Source organism: Ascaphus truei, chromosome 19 (assembly GCF_040206685.1).
Source record: "Ascaphus truei isolate aAscTru1 chromosome 19, aAscTru1.hap1, whole genome shotgun sequence".
Classification (NCBI taxonomy): domain Eukaryota; kingdom Metazoa; phylum Chordata; class Amphibia; order Anura; family Ascaphidae; genus Ascaphus; species Ascaphus truei.
The window spans coordinates 15,839,021-15,854,166 of NC_134501.1; the positions used below are offsets into that span (position 1 = coordinate 15,839,021).

The window sequence follows — 15,146 nt, forward strand, 5'->3', positions numbered from 1 at the left end:
GCAAGCTGTCTTATTGAGTACCACCCCTTAGTAGATATGTGCCAACGTGTCAACATTGACTCCAACAGAGTGCACAAAGATGTCGGACCTGACAGGGGTGTGATGTGACACGATGCGCCTCCTCAATCCTTCATCCCTATGTGTTGCGGGTCGTTAGCTACAGTGATTGCAGAGTGCCACTACGATGTCACTAAATGCCCTTACCGAGAGTGGAACTGCTTCCACTGCCATTACCAGGGTGGCACTTTCCATTCTCATATTCCACAAGTTACAGTGTATATGATACAGATACCAGTCTTTAACTAACTGCAGGTTTTATGAATACTAATTAAAAAACGAGTTACCTCATTGCCTGTTGTTCTCCCTTTGCTATTATTACTCCCCCCCCCCTGCATTGCACAATAGAAACTAAGTCTAATAACCCAACTAATCGTTTAAAAAACATTTATCTTTGTTTTGTATCAAGATGTGAGTAATCCCGATAAATTAATTGCTGGTTAAAGTTCAAGTTGATTTACCCAACTGCTTTAACCAGAGCAAATAACAGTTTATCTGCAAAGGGGAATTCACTGTTCTTTACGCTTTATATGATATGAGCCATTTCTAAGGCTGCGCTTATAGTGCCGGCGACGTCAGGCTGCGGTCGCTGGAAAAATCAAATTGAGACGATTTCCAGCGATCGCGACCAATGCGTTTGTTTTGACACAACGTCGCGTCGCTGCCACTAGAAGTGCAGCCTAGTAGGAGAACCTTTATCCTGCTAGGCTGGGCATCTTCCATTGGTGGATTGGTGAATCACCAGCACTCAGTCTTTCCTACACAAGTCTAATTGTGGGACGGTAAATGTGTAAATCAGGTAGCAGCCGGGAAGGCTAACCCCTTCACTGCCAGAGCGGGAAGAAATGCAGAGCAAATCTCATTCCGCGAAGGTGTTCAGAGGGCAATCAAGCTGCAGTTCAAGCTTGAAGTTGTTTCAGAGGAACAGGGCAGCGGTGGCTTCTTTGTGACTTTTAGATAGTCCACAGCTAGCTTTATGTATTACTGAAAACAAATTGCCCCTTTTTCTTTAATCTGCGCGGTGAAACTATGTTGCCTCGGAGTTGCACCATATTTACCTGTATACATAGACCAGGGGGCTCAACTCCAGTCCTCAAGGTCACCCCTCCCCCCCCCAAAGAGGTCAGGTTTTCAGGATATCCCTGTTTTACCACAGGTGGCTCAATCAGTCACTGCTTCAGCACAGGATATAGACCACTGATGGTTTAAAACAGGGGTTCTCAACTCCAGTCCTCAAGACCCCCCCCCCAACAGGTCAGGTTTTAAGGATATCCCTGCTTCAGCACAGGTGGCTCAATCAGTGGCTCAGTCTTTGGGGGGTGGGGGTTGTCTTGGAGTTGAGAACCCCTGGTTTAAATAGAGGGTCCTAAAATGTAGTTTTGTTAAATCAGGCAACACAAAGTGGCGTTACCTATAACAGGAATGGATATTACGTTCTCTGAGTTAAAGCTGTATCCACAAAGCTAATAACATGCAGACACATGAATATGTTACTATGCAATCACATTGCCCTTACTACATCTCATAGAACAGGTTAACATCCAATACCGTGATGTTCTGTAAATGTTGGCGTGTGCTCATATCCAGACCCTGGAATATGGCTTTTACAGGAGTGGAGAGGGAGATAACGCGGGTGGGGGGGAAACTGTGGTGTTACACCTATGTAGACATTGAAAAAAGCCCTATTACAAGATCTTAATGGGTGTAACGCCATCTTTAGCTATGACTTAAATAACTTCAACAAAAAACAAAAATGCCCAAAGCTACTTCCAATATGACAAAAATACACAGTGAAATACCTATATATCTCTTGTAAAAAGGGTCATTTAGTTTAACCCTTTGGCCAAAGCGTCTTAAGCCTGCTGCCACTGTCAAGGCATGACCATAGCAGGGCCTAACACTCACCTGGGTTAAAATTCTTATTTAAACTCTTGAGAATGCTTTAGTTCCTATTTTGGTGTAAATATGTTGCATATCTTTAACTAACTACTGAATTGTGAGTCTGCCACTGCTACTAGATTTTCTGTGTGTTTGACCGAGTCCATGGTGCAGGCGTGCCCGTGCCTGTCAGCTGAGCGATCTGTGGACTACAAATCCTCACGACGCAGGGAGGCGCGTCGGAGGCGTGGCCGATGACATCACAGAGCTGGCGAACCACTCACGTGACCCGGCCGTCGCAAGACAAAATAAAAAAATTGGGTCCCGTGAAAAAACAGGCGTGCCGTCACACGCGTGTTCGCACGCAATATGGACGTTCCCATAGACTCAATGTGTATGATCGCGCTGCTCGCACCGTCGCAAGCCCGGTCGCTTTACGCATGGATGCGGCCGTTATCATTTATACTGAAAGGGCCAAAATTCTGCGATGCAAAGAAATAGCAAAACATAACAACAATAATATATTTACACGCAAACAATTGCTTCTGACTACATGTATGTATTACACTTTCTTCTGACCTGCAATAATATCTAGGTAGAGTTTATCTCCCAGGAACGAGAGAAAAGTACTTTAAGAATTAAGATGAACTGCTCTGCGTTGTATTACCTACATATAGATACATATACATACATACATATACACTTCAGTTCTTTGAAACATGTATATTGCCAAGGTTACGTGACAACATGACAATAAAAGGCGACAGAGTAGATTAGAAAGCAGTTTGCACTGGTTACTACTGTACAAAGTTTTACATGTTGTAAAATTAGAAGTTGGTGCCAAGGGCCTGTGTTACAGTATGTATCAGTTTCCTTGCTCGTAGCTCAGAGCTTTAGGATAACAAATATAATCCAATGAAAATGATTGAATCAGATGGCCTGATCCGTGCAAATTCTGCAAGGAATAAGGGTTTCATTCCTCAAAGTTTTTCTAGTTGGAGTCGGGCCTGCAGATGCAGCAGGCGTTAATTCTCCCGTTATCGCACGGTAACCCGTGCCCCATTGCACAATTTGTATGCCAGTGGTAATGCAGTATTGTGCAATAACAAGAACGCCTGCTACATGAGTATATCTACTATCTGGTTATAAAGAAATTCTGTTTCTATCAATTGATACAGTGACTATTTTCTTGGTACACAGTTTGAGTCCGGAAGTTACTCATTGTTAGGCTGAGTGACACGCTCGCGCTGAGCGTGCAGTGCGCGCGGCGCTTGCCGCTTTGACTTCTTTTAATTCTTATGTTGACGTCCCCGCTCATGCGGCGTGAGGGCACGCAAGCTTGGCGCTTAGGGAGACAAAAAAAAGCGCTTGAAGCGCGCTCAACAGGCCCCCAATGCCCCTCACGCGCTTCGCTTGCAAAATAGACAGGACACCCGGCGCTCATGCTTGGAGAGTTGGAGATGTCACCGCTCTCAAGCATGAGCGTGGTCAGCGCCAGCGGGGGCGCAGCCTTAGAGTTCAATTACAATTGACAAGGGTCAAAAAGGCCACTATTTGGTACAGTAGATTGGGTTAGTAGTGGGTTGGTTCTTCTGAGCAGCAGGGAAGGGGTTACTGCACTTTCACTCAGTATTTTAGCAGGTAAAGTAACTCAGTCTTCTGTTAATCCTTCCGTTTAATACCTCCATTGCATAAAGTTGGCAGGTTCAAATCTTGGCAAAAATCAATTTAGTCTGGTGTAACAATACTGTCTATCTTTCTTCACTCCAGCCCTATAAAACAGCTTTGGATGAGAGGAAGTGTCATTCAGCTATGCCTTATTTTTTCTGTAGTGCATTTAACAAACAGAACAATTTAACTTCAAAAAAATTTGAAACAAACTCTCTTCTCATAAGGAAGTTGAAGCTTATTTCAAATTATTTGAAGTTAAATTGTAACGTATTACATTTTAAATCAGAAATGAAAATAATTGCAAAATGCGTTCACTGGCTATTTGTTTTCTTCGTGGAGGGAATTCTCCTTTTACACGTGGCTTTTTAGGGTCATTTGGTTCATAGTAAAGAGGTTCTCTGAATGACAAAGGCTGAGCAGCACTGGCCTGCAATAGCGAGTCTGAAAATCTCCCTGCTAATGCTGCGGTTGCGAATTCCCCGGTAAAGATGACTTCTATTTCACTTGCTTAACTTCTTTTATTAAAAGCCCCGTTAGTGAGGGGAATAAATAGCCAGCCCTATTTAAATATTCATTTGCCAGTGGTAGGTTTTGTAACACTGAACAGTAAGATGCCATTAACACTTTAAACAAGATCTTTATCATAAAACCTAAAAGCCCAACGGAAATACAGAGCCTGGCGTAACTACAAACTTTAAAACTTTTGTTGACAGGGCTGGGGTTGATATTCTTATGGCTGATGAAATTTGAAGGACCATGAAAACCAAAGGAATAAGTGTTAGAGCAGGGACACCCCATACTATCAGCCACTGACTGCCGGAGGTTGTGCACTTCTCACCGGGGAGGCCCACTCCAGCCCTCAAGAACTACCGCCAAGTCGGGTTTTCAGGATAGCCCTGCTTCAGCTCAGGTGGTTCAATCCGTGGCTCAGTCTTCGACTGCATCACCTGTGCTGAAGTAGGGCCATCCTGCAAACCTGGGCTGTTGGTAACTCTTGAGGACTGGAGTTGGCCACCCCTGGAATAGAAACAATACAAGCCTTGTGTGATAAATTTTGTTGAACCTTTAATCTGTGCAGGACCGCAATTATTCGCAAGGGGAAAGCAGGGTACGTGCTGTGAAGCATTATAGGTAATGATTAAATAGCCCAAAAGATCACGCCAGCAATAATAAAATAGGATGATATCATAGGAACGTCTCCCTCATTACTTCCATTCAGTTAAAGCCATGTAAAGACTTCCACTGATGAGATAAGAGGGTGAAACAATTATAAAAAGGAAGATACTGCACCACTTAATGTAGCCCACAAGTTGTTTTTTTTATACAGAGCTCATTCTTTCATTCTGACCATACCCCTCCTCAGACTAAACAGAAAAGGCCTGTCGCTCGACCTAATATAAAAACTACCTATATTTATATAGTGTGAGGGTGGTACATGAGGGAATAGGACCATGTATGAACAAAAAACTTTGTGAATACCTCTCGGGTTCACAAAAACGAGTCCCTCTCAGTTTGTACTCTACCAATGTAATGATGTATATTGCAGTATTAGCTGCAGAGTAGAATACTCTTATTGTATTGTATGTCTTTATTTATATAGCGCCATTAATGTACATAGCGCTTCACAGTAGTAATACATGTGGTAATCAAATAAATAGAGGTATTTTTTGCTGTTTTTAATGTGCCTTTAATAAACCTTTTTGCACCTAGTTCTTTGCAATCTTTTGGTCAGATGTGATCTTCAGCAGCAGCAGATGCACCGCTATTTCTTCCCACTTTGTAATCAAATAAATAACAGATAATATAAATAACAGATCATGGGAATAAGTGCTTCAGACATAAAAGTAACATTAAGGAAGAGGAGTCCCTGCTCCGAGGAGCTTACAGTCTAATTGGTAGGTAGGGAGAACGTACAGAGACAGTAGGAGGGAGTTCTTGTAAGTGCGTCTGCAGGGGGCCAAGCTTTATGTGTCATGTGTTCAGAATATCCACAGTGCTATTCATATATACATGTTAATAAAATTGTATTATTTTTTCATATTAGTGGGGTCTCTTGGGAGCCACCATTAGCCCTTATTGTCTTGTGATATTTTGAGTATTCTTCTCTGCAGCTAATACTGCAACATACATCATTACATAGGTAGAGTGCAAACTGAGAGGGATTCTTTTTTGTGAACCCGAGAGGTATTCACAAAGTTTTTTGTTCATACTCCTCCTCAGCATGAAAATCCTTCAATAGTTTTCTGTTTTACAGAGAGTACTCCCAAAACGTTTTGTTCCTCAGACATCACCACTCCAACTTCGGAATTGCTGCTGCTTAGTTAATGATGAAATTCGCTAATGAACGTTGTAATAAGTTTTATGAGATGTGTTATCAGGCTTTTTTACAGATCATTTTTTTCAGGCTCAATTCGAAGAGCAATTAAAACTAATGTTTAATGATAAAACTGCCATTGAGAGTGGTAGAGAAGGTGTTACATGGCGGAGTACTTTCAGAATATTGAAACTGCAATACACATAAGTGGGTCTGCTGCTTTAAATTTACCATCTCACCAACAAAAAAACTAAGGAACATGGGTAATAAATGAAGAAGGATGTGAATGAACACAACATTGCCAAAGTAACTCCATGCGAGCATGATGGTGAAGTCCAGTCCTTGTTTTTTTAACATCTTTGGACAACTAAGAAAACCAGACCTGGAGTACAATATCGTGACATGGAGCTGCAGCCAAGTGGTGAGTTTTAATAGGGGTTTGCTTCCTCCCCTCTGTATGTGAGTAATGATTTCGAGGAGGGAAGAAACCTGTGCTCCATATAAATAGTGGGAGGGAGAGATTTGGTTGAGAACAGACAATTTGTGTGAGGGATTATATAGTCTAAATGACTAGTTGCCCCCAGTGTTATCAGGTAATGTAACATACAGTAGCAGTCGTCAGTATTTTCCTTGGGGTCTCCCTCGTCACGTGGAAGTCCCCCTTACAGTACTTATTTAAAGCTTTTCAAGATGTAATCGTCCAGTGGGTAATGTTTAGTGATTCTTGACCAAAAGTGCCCCAATTCTGACTTGCAAGGGTGGAGCATTAAGCTCCGCGAACATGAATGGGTTGTATTTTCTTGGTCAAAGTGAATTAAAAAAGTGTTTGTACTGTGGCAGATTTGAAGAGACTTGCGGAGGGGGCGGTTCTGGATATGCTATCAGAACAGATATTGAAGGATTCTTTACCTCACAAATCCGAATGTGGCTCTGTAAATAATAGTTGCACCCTGTACCCTCTGGGGACATCACCCTGCCACTGCTGGGGACATCACCCTGCCACTGCTGGGGACCTCAGGGAAAACAGAGATTGGTTCTTATTTTGGCATTTTGCAAAGTCTCTGTGTGTCACATTGTATCACTGGCGATTCCAGAAGCCGTTGACTTTCCAGATCATTTTACAGAATCTGTTCTGAGTTATGTAGTGAAATTCCCAGCAACGTTCTGCTAACACATTCATGTCAATGCTAATTTCAGTCTAGATTGTGCTTATCATTTATGATAATCTTGACTGTCAACTCATTTGTACCACATTTAGCAATGCATCGATCAGATAATCCAATAAAGTTCATACCCTGCACAGTCTCTGTTATTCACGGCTCAGGGAGCCACAGAAGCTTAGGAAAATGGCATATTTGACAACTGCTGCAAAGTACTTTTATGTAGAACTAGCTGAGAGACCCGGCATTGCCCGGGAGTTAAATTTCCCGCTCCCTTCTCTCCCCCTCTTTCTCTGTTCTCCCCCCCCTCCCCCAGAGGGGAGGGACGAACAATGGACAGGAGGGGGGGGGGGGTACAGTGGACAGGAGGGGGGGGGGGCAGTGGACAGGAGGGGGGGGGGACAGTGAACAGGAGGGGGGGGGCAGTGGACAGGAGGGGGGGGGGGGCAGTGGACAGGAGGGGGGGGGGACAGTGGACAGGAGGGGGGGACAGTGGACAGGAGGGGGGGGGGCAGTGGACAGGAGGGGGGGGGGCAGTGGACAGGAGGGGGGGACAGTGGACAGGAGGGGGGGACAGTGGACAGGAGGGGGGGACAGTGGACAGGAGGGGGGGACAGTGGACAGGAGGGGGCAGTGGATGGGGGGGACAGTGGACGGGGGGAGCAGTGGAAGGGGGAGACAGTGGACAGGAGGGGGGGGACAGTGGACAGGAGGGGGGGGACAGTGGACAGGAGGGGGGGACAGTGGACAGGAGGGGGGACAGTGGACAGGAGGGGGGGACAGTGGATAGAAGGGGGGGGTCAGTGGACAGGAGGGGGGTGGACAGGAGGGGGTTGGATAGGATGGAGGTGGACAGTGGACAGAAGGGGGTTGGACAGTGGACAGGAGGGGTATGGACAGTGAACAGGAGGGGGTGGACAGTGGACAGGAGGGGGCTGGACAGTGGACAGGAGCGGGGGACAGTGGACAGGAGGGGGGACAGTGGACAGGAGGGGGGGACAGTGGACAAGAAGGGGGGACAGTGGACAGGAGGGGGGGCACAGTGGCAGGAGGGGGGACACAGTGTCACACACACACACACACACACACACACACACACACACACACACAGTCACACACACAGACACACACACACACACACACACACACACAGTCACACACAGTCACACACAGTCACACACAGTCACACACAGTCACACACAGTCACACACAGTCACACACACAAAGTCACACACAAACAGAGTCACACACACACACACAGAGTCACATACACACACACAGAGTCACACACACACACACACACGTCTCAGTCCCGTGCGGCGCTCAGCGGCGGCCTTCTCGGGCGCAGGCCCCGCCCCCTCCCGGCTTTTCGTTCCGCCCCCTCCCGGCTATCCGTTCCGCCCCCGCCCGTCCGTTCCGCCCCCTCCCGGCCGTCCGTTCCGCCCCCTCCCGACCGTCCGTTCTGCTGCTTGGTCCCGGCCGGAGGCACAGGGGTGAGGGAGGGGAGGCAGTGTGTGTGTGTGGTGCTGTGTAGAGGGGAGTCTGGAGGCGCAGAGGTGTGAGACGGCGGTTTGGGCGAGAGGTGGTGTGTGTCTGGTGGTGTGTGTGCGTGTGCGGTAGTTGAGGCTAGGCACTCGGTGCCGCGAGGGAGGAAGGGGGTCCTTCCGGGCGCCGCCATCTTAGGCACTCTTGCCGCGAGGCAGCTGCAGGCTGCCTGTCCCCCTGGCTGGTAGGGAGGTGAGCGAGCGCCGGGGAGGGAGGTGAGTGAGCGCCAGGGAGGGAGGTGAGTGTGATGGGGGGAGGGAGAGGAAAGAGAGAGAGTGTGTGTGTGTGTGTGGCCGAGGGGGAAGAGAGTGGCAGTTGGGTGACGTCAGTCCCACCAATCTGATTGGCCAGAGGCTGAGGACCAATCAGATTCACCGCAGCTAGTACCAACCTTTTGATTTGATATATTAAGATGTATACTGCATGTAGAGTAACAATGCACAGTATATACTGACTGAATTATGTCAACACAAGTCAGTTGTTTTCATGTGTCATCTTGGTTGTGTATTTTGTCATTAAGAAGCCCCCTTTGGTCACCATGTCACCTCTAATCCATGTCCCTGTTTCTAGGGTATATTGTTTTTAGGCTTTTGTATTTGTTTTGTATTCTGAGTGCTGAACCAGCACACAATCTCCTGTTCTAGCATCTATCTTGCAGCATCCTTTCGGATGGCTTAGCACTTCTCTGGCATTGGGCAGAAATCACAGGATGGGACTCCAGCACTTTTACAATCACAGTGTCATTTGAGAGCTACAAAGTTCTACAAGTTCAGAGAAGGACAGTCAAATATCCCAGTATGGTAGAACCACAAATAGAAGGAACAAAAAAAAAACACGCATCGTGTGTATTTTCTGTGGCTGACAGTTAAGATGGCTTTCTATGTGACATTTTCTTTTTATGGATTATAAATGCAGGTGATCAAATCTCATTTATTTGGAGTGAATCTCCTTATTGGCATGGGTGGAAGGTGGAAGGTACAAGCCATTTGGTGAAAAACATGTTCTCCATTTGCCCTTCGTACTCTGAAAACGTTGACTTGAATGTAACATTTTTTTTCTGTATCTCTTAATCATGCAGTGTCACACATAGAGGCCAGACTTATCCCCCTAAACCAGTGGTGGGCAACTCCAGTCCTCAAGGGCCACCAAGAGATCAGATTGTCAGGATATCCCTGCTTCAGCACAGGTGGCTCTATCAGTGTCTCAGTCAAAGACTGCATCGCCTGTGCTGAAGCAGGGATATCCTGAAAACCTGACCTGTTGGTGGCCCTTGAGGACTGGAGTTGCCCACCCCTGCATTAAACTATTACAAAGAGAATGGAACGAGTGGCAGGCTATAAATCTCTCCAGCAACACAAGCGTTAAATGCTGTAAATAGAATATTTGCTCAGAGAACCTTTCACAGCTTCCTCTGATAAAAGCTTTGATATCGAATCCCCTTCTTGCAAAGCCCTGGCAGGAGCGGGTCTTTTAGAAAAAAAGAAGAAGGAAAAAAAAAGACGCAGAAAACACCAGATTTATTAATACAAATATCCCTTTATTTTCAATGAAAATAATCTAGAGCAAAGCCAGAGTAAGCTGAAGGGATTTTGGAACTGGAATAAAAACTCGAGTTGAATTCCCACCAATGTGTTGCCATAACCTTTCACATGTCCTTGTGAATTCTGTGACCATTGATCTTGGTGGGTGTGAGGCTGGTGAATTTGACTAGGTTCAACTCATTGCACTTTGGATGGTCTTGGTTGCCCTGTTTATTCCCTCACACTAACCAGGGACTCTTCAATAGTACAGACGAGACAACGAGTATTCTAAGGCTTGCCTTAAACTAGCCCGGTTACATGCTGGGTGTAACCTGGCAAGTTTAAGGCATTTCTGCATTGACTAATGACCCATCCGATTAACACAGCAGGGGTCACTGGCAGTCCCATTCAGTTTGAATGGGACTGCCAGGGACCCCCGCTGTTAATCTGATGGGCCATTAGTCAATGCAAAAATGCCTTAAACTTGCCTTAAACATGACCCAGCATGTACCCAGCATGTACCTGGGTCTTTTTGGCGATTGCCACTGGTTTGTGTTAGAATAACCGTCGGCACTACAGTATAAGAGGCTTTTTAAGGACTATGGGACCAGTATCTTTCGCTTATATAGAAAACCCCAGTCTGACTTACATAGCTCAAATATTTGTTTTCACTTTTTTCTTTTTCATCCTTAACACATATTTCACTGTCAAATACTCCAGCAGCTTTTAACATCATAGGTATATTGAAGTGCAATGATTTTTGGTGAGGCTTTTTAAATGTGGCCTGCAGTGCAATATTTCAAATAAATGCCTTTTAACTGAGGCCAAGTCATTGGCAGAGAAGGAGTAAAAAAATAAATAATAGGTATGAGCAATATCTTGGCTGAATTATTCCATTTTATGGGCACGGGACTGAGGGCCATATTAAGTAAGTAGTGCTATGCCTTAAGATACCTTCCTGCACCGGAACGCACCTTAAGGCCTAGTCACTTCAATGGGCCAAAAGGGTTCTTCAGACACGCCGTAAAGGTGCAATATGGCATAGTGCTGCTTACTAAATAGGGTCATAAATATTTAACACCTTCAGAGGCAGACGGGACTGCACTGGGTAGCTACCCCCTCTTGCACTGTAAGGGTTAAGCCAATAATTAAATATATCTCGCCAACCAAAATAAGGTTCTGCAGACGGTGTTTGATGCCTAGAATGTGGGCTGCTGTATGGTTGTGTGTCTCTCCCTGTATGTGGGTGCTTCTTTTCACCTTGTGTACAGTACAGAGTACATTCCATTCACAGGAACACAGACAGCCCGAGGAAGTTCTTGGTCAAGGACTGGAACTCTGGTTCTTGTTATTACACTAATCTGCTTGAAGATCTGAAGAGGGATTCGGAGCGTCAATGTCACAGTGTGAATCATTACAGAATACAACACAGGAGAGAACTCCTGAGACGCAGTATAATTTTATAACCATGTGCTGTATAAAAATGACCACGAGCTGCTTCTTTTAAAGGACACACTGCAGCGAAACCTTTTTGATGCCATTTGGGTCTGAACGGCAAAGCTATGCCATACTTTCATGGCCCTGTGGCAATGGAGGAGTTAAAAATGCAATCCTATTGTCAGCGGAGGTTTTGAAGACATTGCATAACCAGATATGCATGTCGGGCTGCATTGTTACTGCCGGCCATAATCTGAAAAACTAAGATAATTCGTTTAAAAAATAGGATTAAGGTTAAAATTCTTATAAACAGGATTTTTTTTTGCATATGTTTGTTAAATTAAATATGACTAAAATCCCCTTTGTTGCCTGAGGAGTTTGCAATGTGTTGCAGCCCCTCTGGCAATAAAGGGGTTAAGGCACAGGTGAGACCACATTCTTATGTCTAAATAGCAAACTTCTACTGTTGACATTACATAAATATATATATATATATTGTCAATTCTATGTGACGTGTTATAAGGAATTTACCCTTGGATCCAACAGGTTGTATTAGTCTTTTTAAGGCTTGGATACCCATTGGGACATTTCATTCTCACAATTCCAGTGTTACTCTCTTGCAACTAAACATTCAAGTTTTTTATTTTATTTTTGTACTTAAGGAAGTTTTTACAATAAATGTATGTTTAGAAGACTACTACCCATCTTATCATATTGATTATTCACCCTCATTGGTCCTTTATAGCGAAATTATCTACAATTTTATTTGAATGCAGCAAGTATTTCCCATTTTCCAGTTGGATTCAGTGACATTTTGTTTTTTGAGATCCCCTTCTACTGCAGTGCCTCATTCCTGTTCCCTCCCCTTATTTGCGCCTAGGTAATCTTCACCAATATATATATATATATATATATATATATATATATATATATAATAAAAAAATAAATAGATGATACCGTTCTGTGGCTAACGAAATGCTTTTATTTGTGCGAGCATATATATAGTGGAATATGTAACCTGTTATAATTCAGCATGTCTCATTCAATCGGATTAATCCACCTGATTGGCTCCCAGCTTCATTCAAGCGCAATTTGCAGATCTGTTAATATTCAGAAAGTGGGTTGGACGCTACCAATATCCAAAGCCAGGGACGGCTAACTCCAGTCCTCAAGGGCCACCAACAGGTCAGGTGTTAGGGATATCCCTGCTTCAGCAGAGGTGGCTCAATCAGTGGTTCAGTCGTTACCTGCACCACCTGTGCTGAAGCAGGGATATCCTGAAAACCTGACCTGTTGGTGGCCCTTGAGGAGTGGCGTTGACCACCCCCTGCCGGAAGGCATGGTCGTTGCACATGGCACAATGTAAACGCGTGCGTTTATGGCCTCAGCGCGTGTGTCTGTCTTAGGGATGCACGTTTCTTACTGATCATTTTCACGCAGAAAATGCGTTTGATTTATTTATAAAATGTGTTACCAGGAAGTATTACATTGAGAACTTAACGTATAAAGACATGGCATGATCAGTTTACATATTTTATCTTTCAGGCATATGACACCGTTGCAGACCAGATTAAAACGTGAGACAGCTTCAGTTTTGAAAGAACTAAGTGTCGCAGAAATGTCAACCAACAGCCACAGCAAGGTGGGGACACTTTCTGTCCTATGCAAAGCTGGAGAAGCTACGAGCACGTCACAAACAAAAACAACTACAACATTTAGCAACAGTATTCACATCCATTAATATATCCAATTAAGTGAAACCGCAGAATCCGCCTTCCCCCAGCCATTGAAGAGTTCAACTCCATTAAAAGAAACGGGACTCAAATCCTCTGCATTGGGAAGACGTCTTGCAGCCAGAGAGACTGGAGTACAGTATAGCAGTTATATATTGTACATTTCTGCATCTCCGCCCCCAGCCAGAAATTGTGACTGCTTCGATCCTGCGCTGGGTCTCCTGGTCTCATTGTATCCCATAATGGTTTGTAACCTTATGAGACTAATTGATTTTAATACGGGGGGGGGGGGGGGGAAGGCAAAAACGAGGAGCTAATTGTTGTTTATGGGCACCCTGCCAGCTCCTGCAAGTGTGAGATGACTGGCATTTCTGTGCTTGTCGTCTGTATTTTTGCAGTTAATAAATGAGTTGACGTCTCCTCTGGCAGTAAAAGGGTTATGCATTTGGCTTACCCCATGGCAAATTCACAGGAAATGAAATAGAGATGAGCAGAAACATATGTGTGAAAGCAGAACCCACGAGAGCCTTACATTCTAAATACAAATAATAAATACCCTTAAGATTCTTAGAACCGAAACCAAAGCCCAAAAATGATTGAGAAGTTTTTGAACCAAAACCAGTCTTTATTTTTCTTAGTGGTATTACAGTATTTCAGCTTCCTGATTGTTTTTATGGTATCATGCTTTTTCATACATGTTTCCTGCTGAGAGCAATCCATGCAATATTTATATGATTATCAGGTATAATACTGCTGTGAAGCGCTATGTACATTAATGGCGCTATAAATATGAAGATATACATACATACATATCCTACGTGTTTTTTTTTGTTTGTTTTTTTAAATAAATCAATTCGTTAGTATTAGATAATACGTACTACTTCTTTTTTATTCAACTCTTAATGACACTTTTAATGAGTTTTAATATATTGAGCATCCTTTGATTTCTATAGCAGGTTTGAACATTTGTTGCCAATGTTCCCAGCAGTTTGAGCTGCAAACTGTAACAATAGATAATGTTACCCTAGTAATATAAGAATACATTTTAGCTGCCTAGTTACACTCCCTGAAGGATTGATTGAAACCAAAAGGCAGCCATTTAGTGAACCCTGGGAAGCAGGATATTTTGCTGATCGATCACGGATGGATGAATCGATCGAGAGCTTAGGTATTGCAATTAGTTGTCAATAAAAGTAATCAAAGTCTGCATATACTGTATTATTATTATTGTTTTTTTTTTTATTTAAGTGCCGCTTGGATTGTTTCTAAGGTATTATAAGCATTTTCTTGCTTATTTTTAGTTTTTTCCATAATTTGGTAAAAATAAGAAATAAAAACCAAACACGGGGAGTTTTGGCAAACCCTTACTGTTAAACGTATCCAGTATTATGTTTTTATTTATTTATGTACAGCAGTATAATCCATGGGCTCCCCGTTATCTCTTTAGGAGGCGCAGGAACTAATAATATCTGTCGCTGTATTCATTAGCCGCTGCAGGACAGAAGAGAAGCATTTGGGGTCGGATAAAATTCACCTAAAACAACCACCAAATGTACAGTACATTTTATCTGGCCAATTTAGTGAGTTGCACCAGAAATTGTGCAATCCTCACCTGAAACCTTGTGCTAACCCCGAATTTCCCAATAACAAACAGCAAAGCACAGAGATTCAATTGGACATTTCATTGGCAAAGTTCCAATATTTGCAGACTTCTGCCTGCCACCAGATCACATAGTCTCTAGTCTCTGACTGGCATTCTTTTAATTTTACAGTTAATTTTATTTTATCTGGCAGGCTCCTCGGGCATCGGAGTGGATAGGAGGACATACCC

General features: G+C 43.9%; 1 long non-coding RNA gene across 1 annotated transcript in view; it reads left to right on the top strand.

The window, feature by feature from the left end:
- LOC142470225 (uncharacterized) overlaps positions 1-14,472 on the top strand; it is a 140,648-nt gene extending 126,176 nt beyond the window's left edge. Inside the window, exon 3 of the long non-coding RNA XR_012789238.1 lies at positions 13,128-14,472. This is a non-coding gene — a long non-coding RNA (uncharacterized LOC142470225). The remainder of the gene's footprint in view (positions 1-13,127) is intronic.
- Positions 14,473-15,146: the final 674 nt, after the last annotated feature.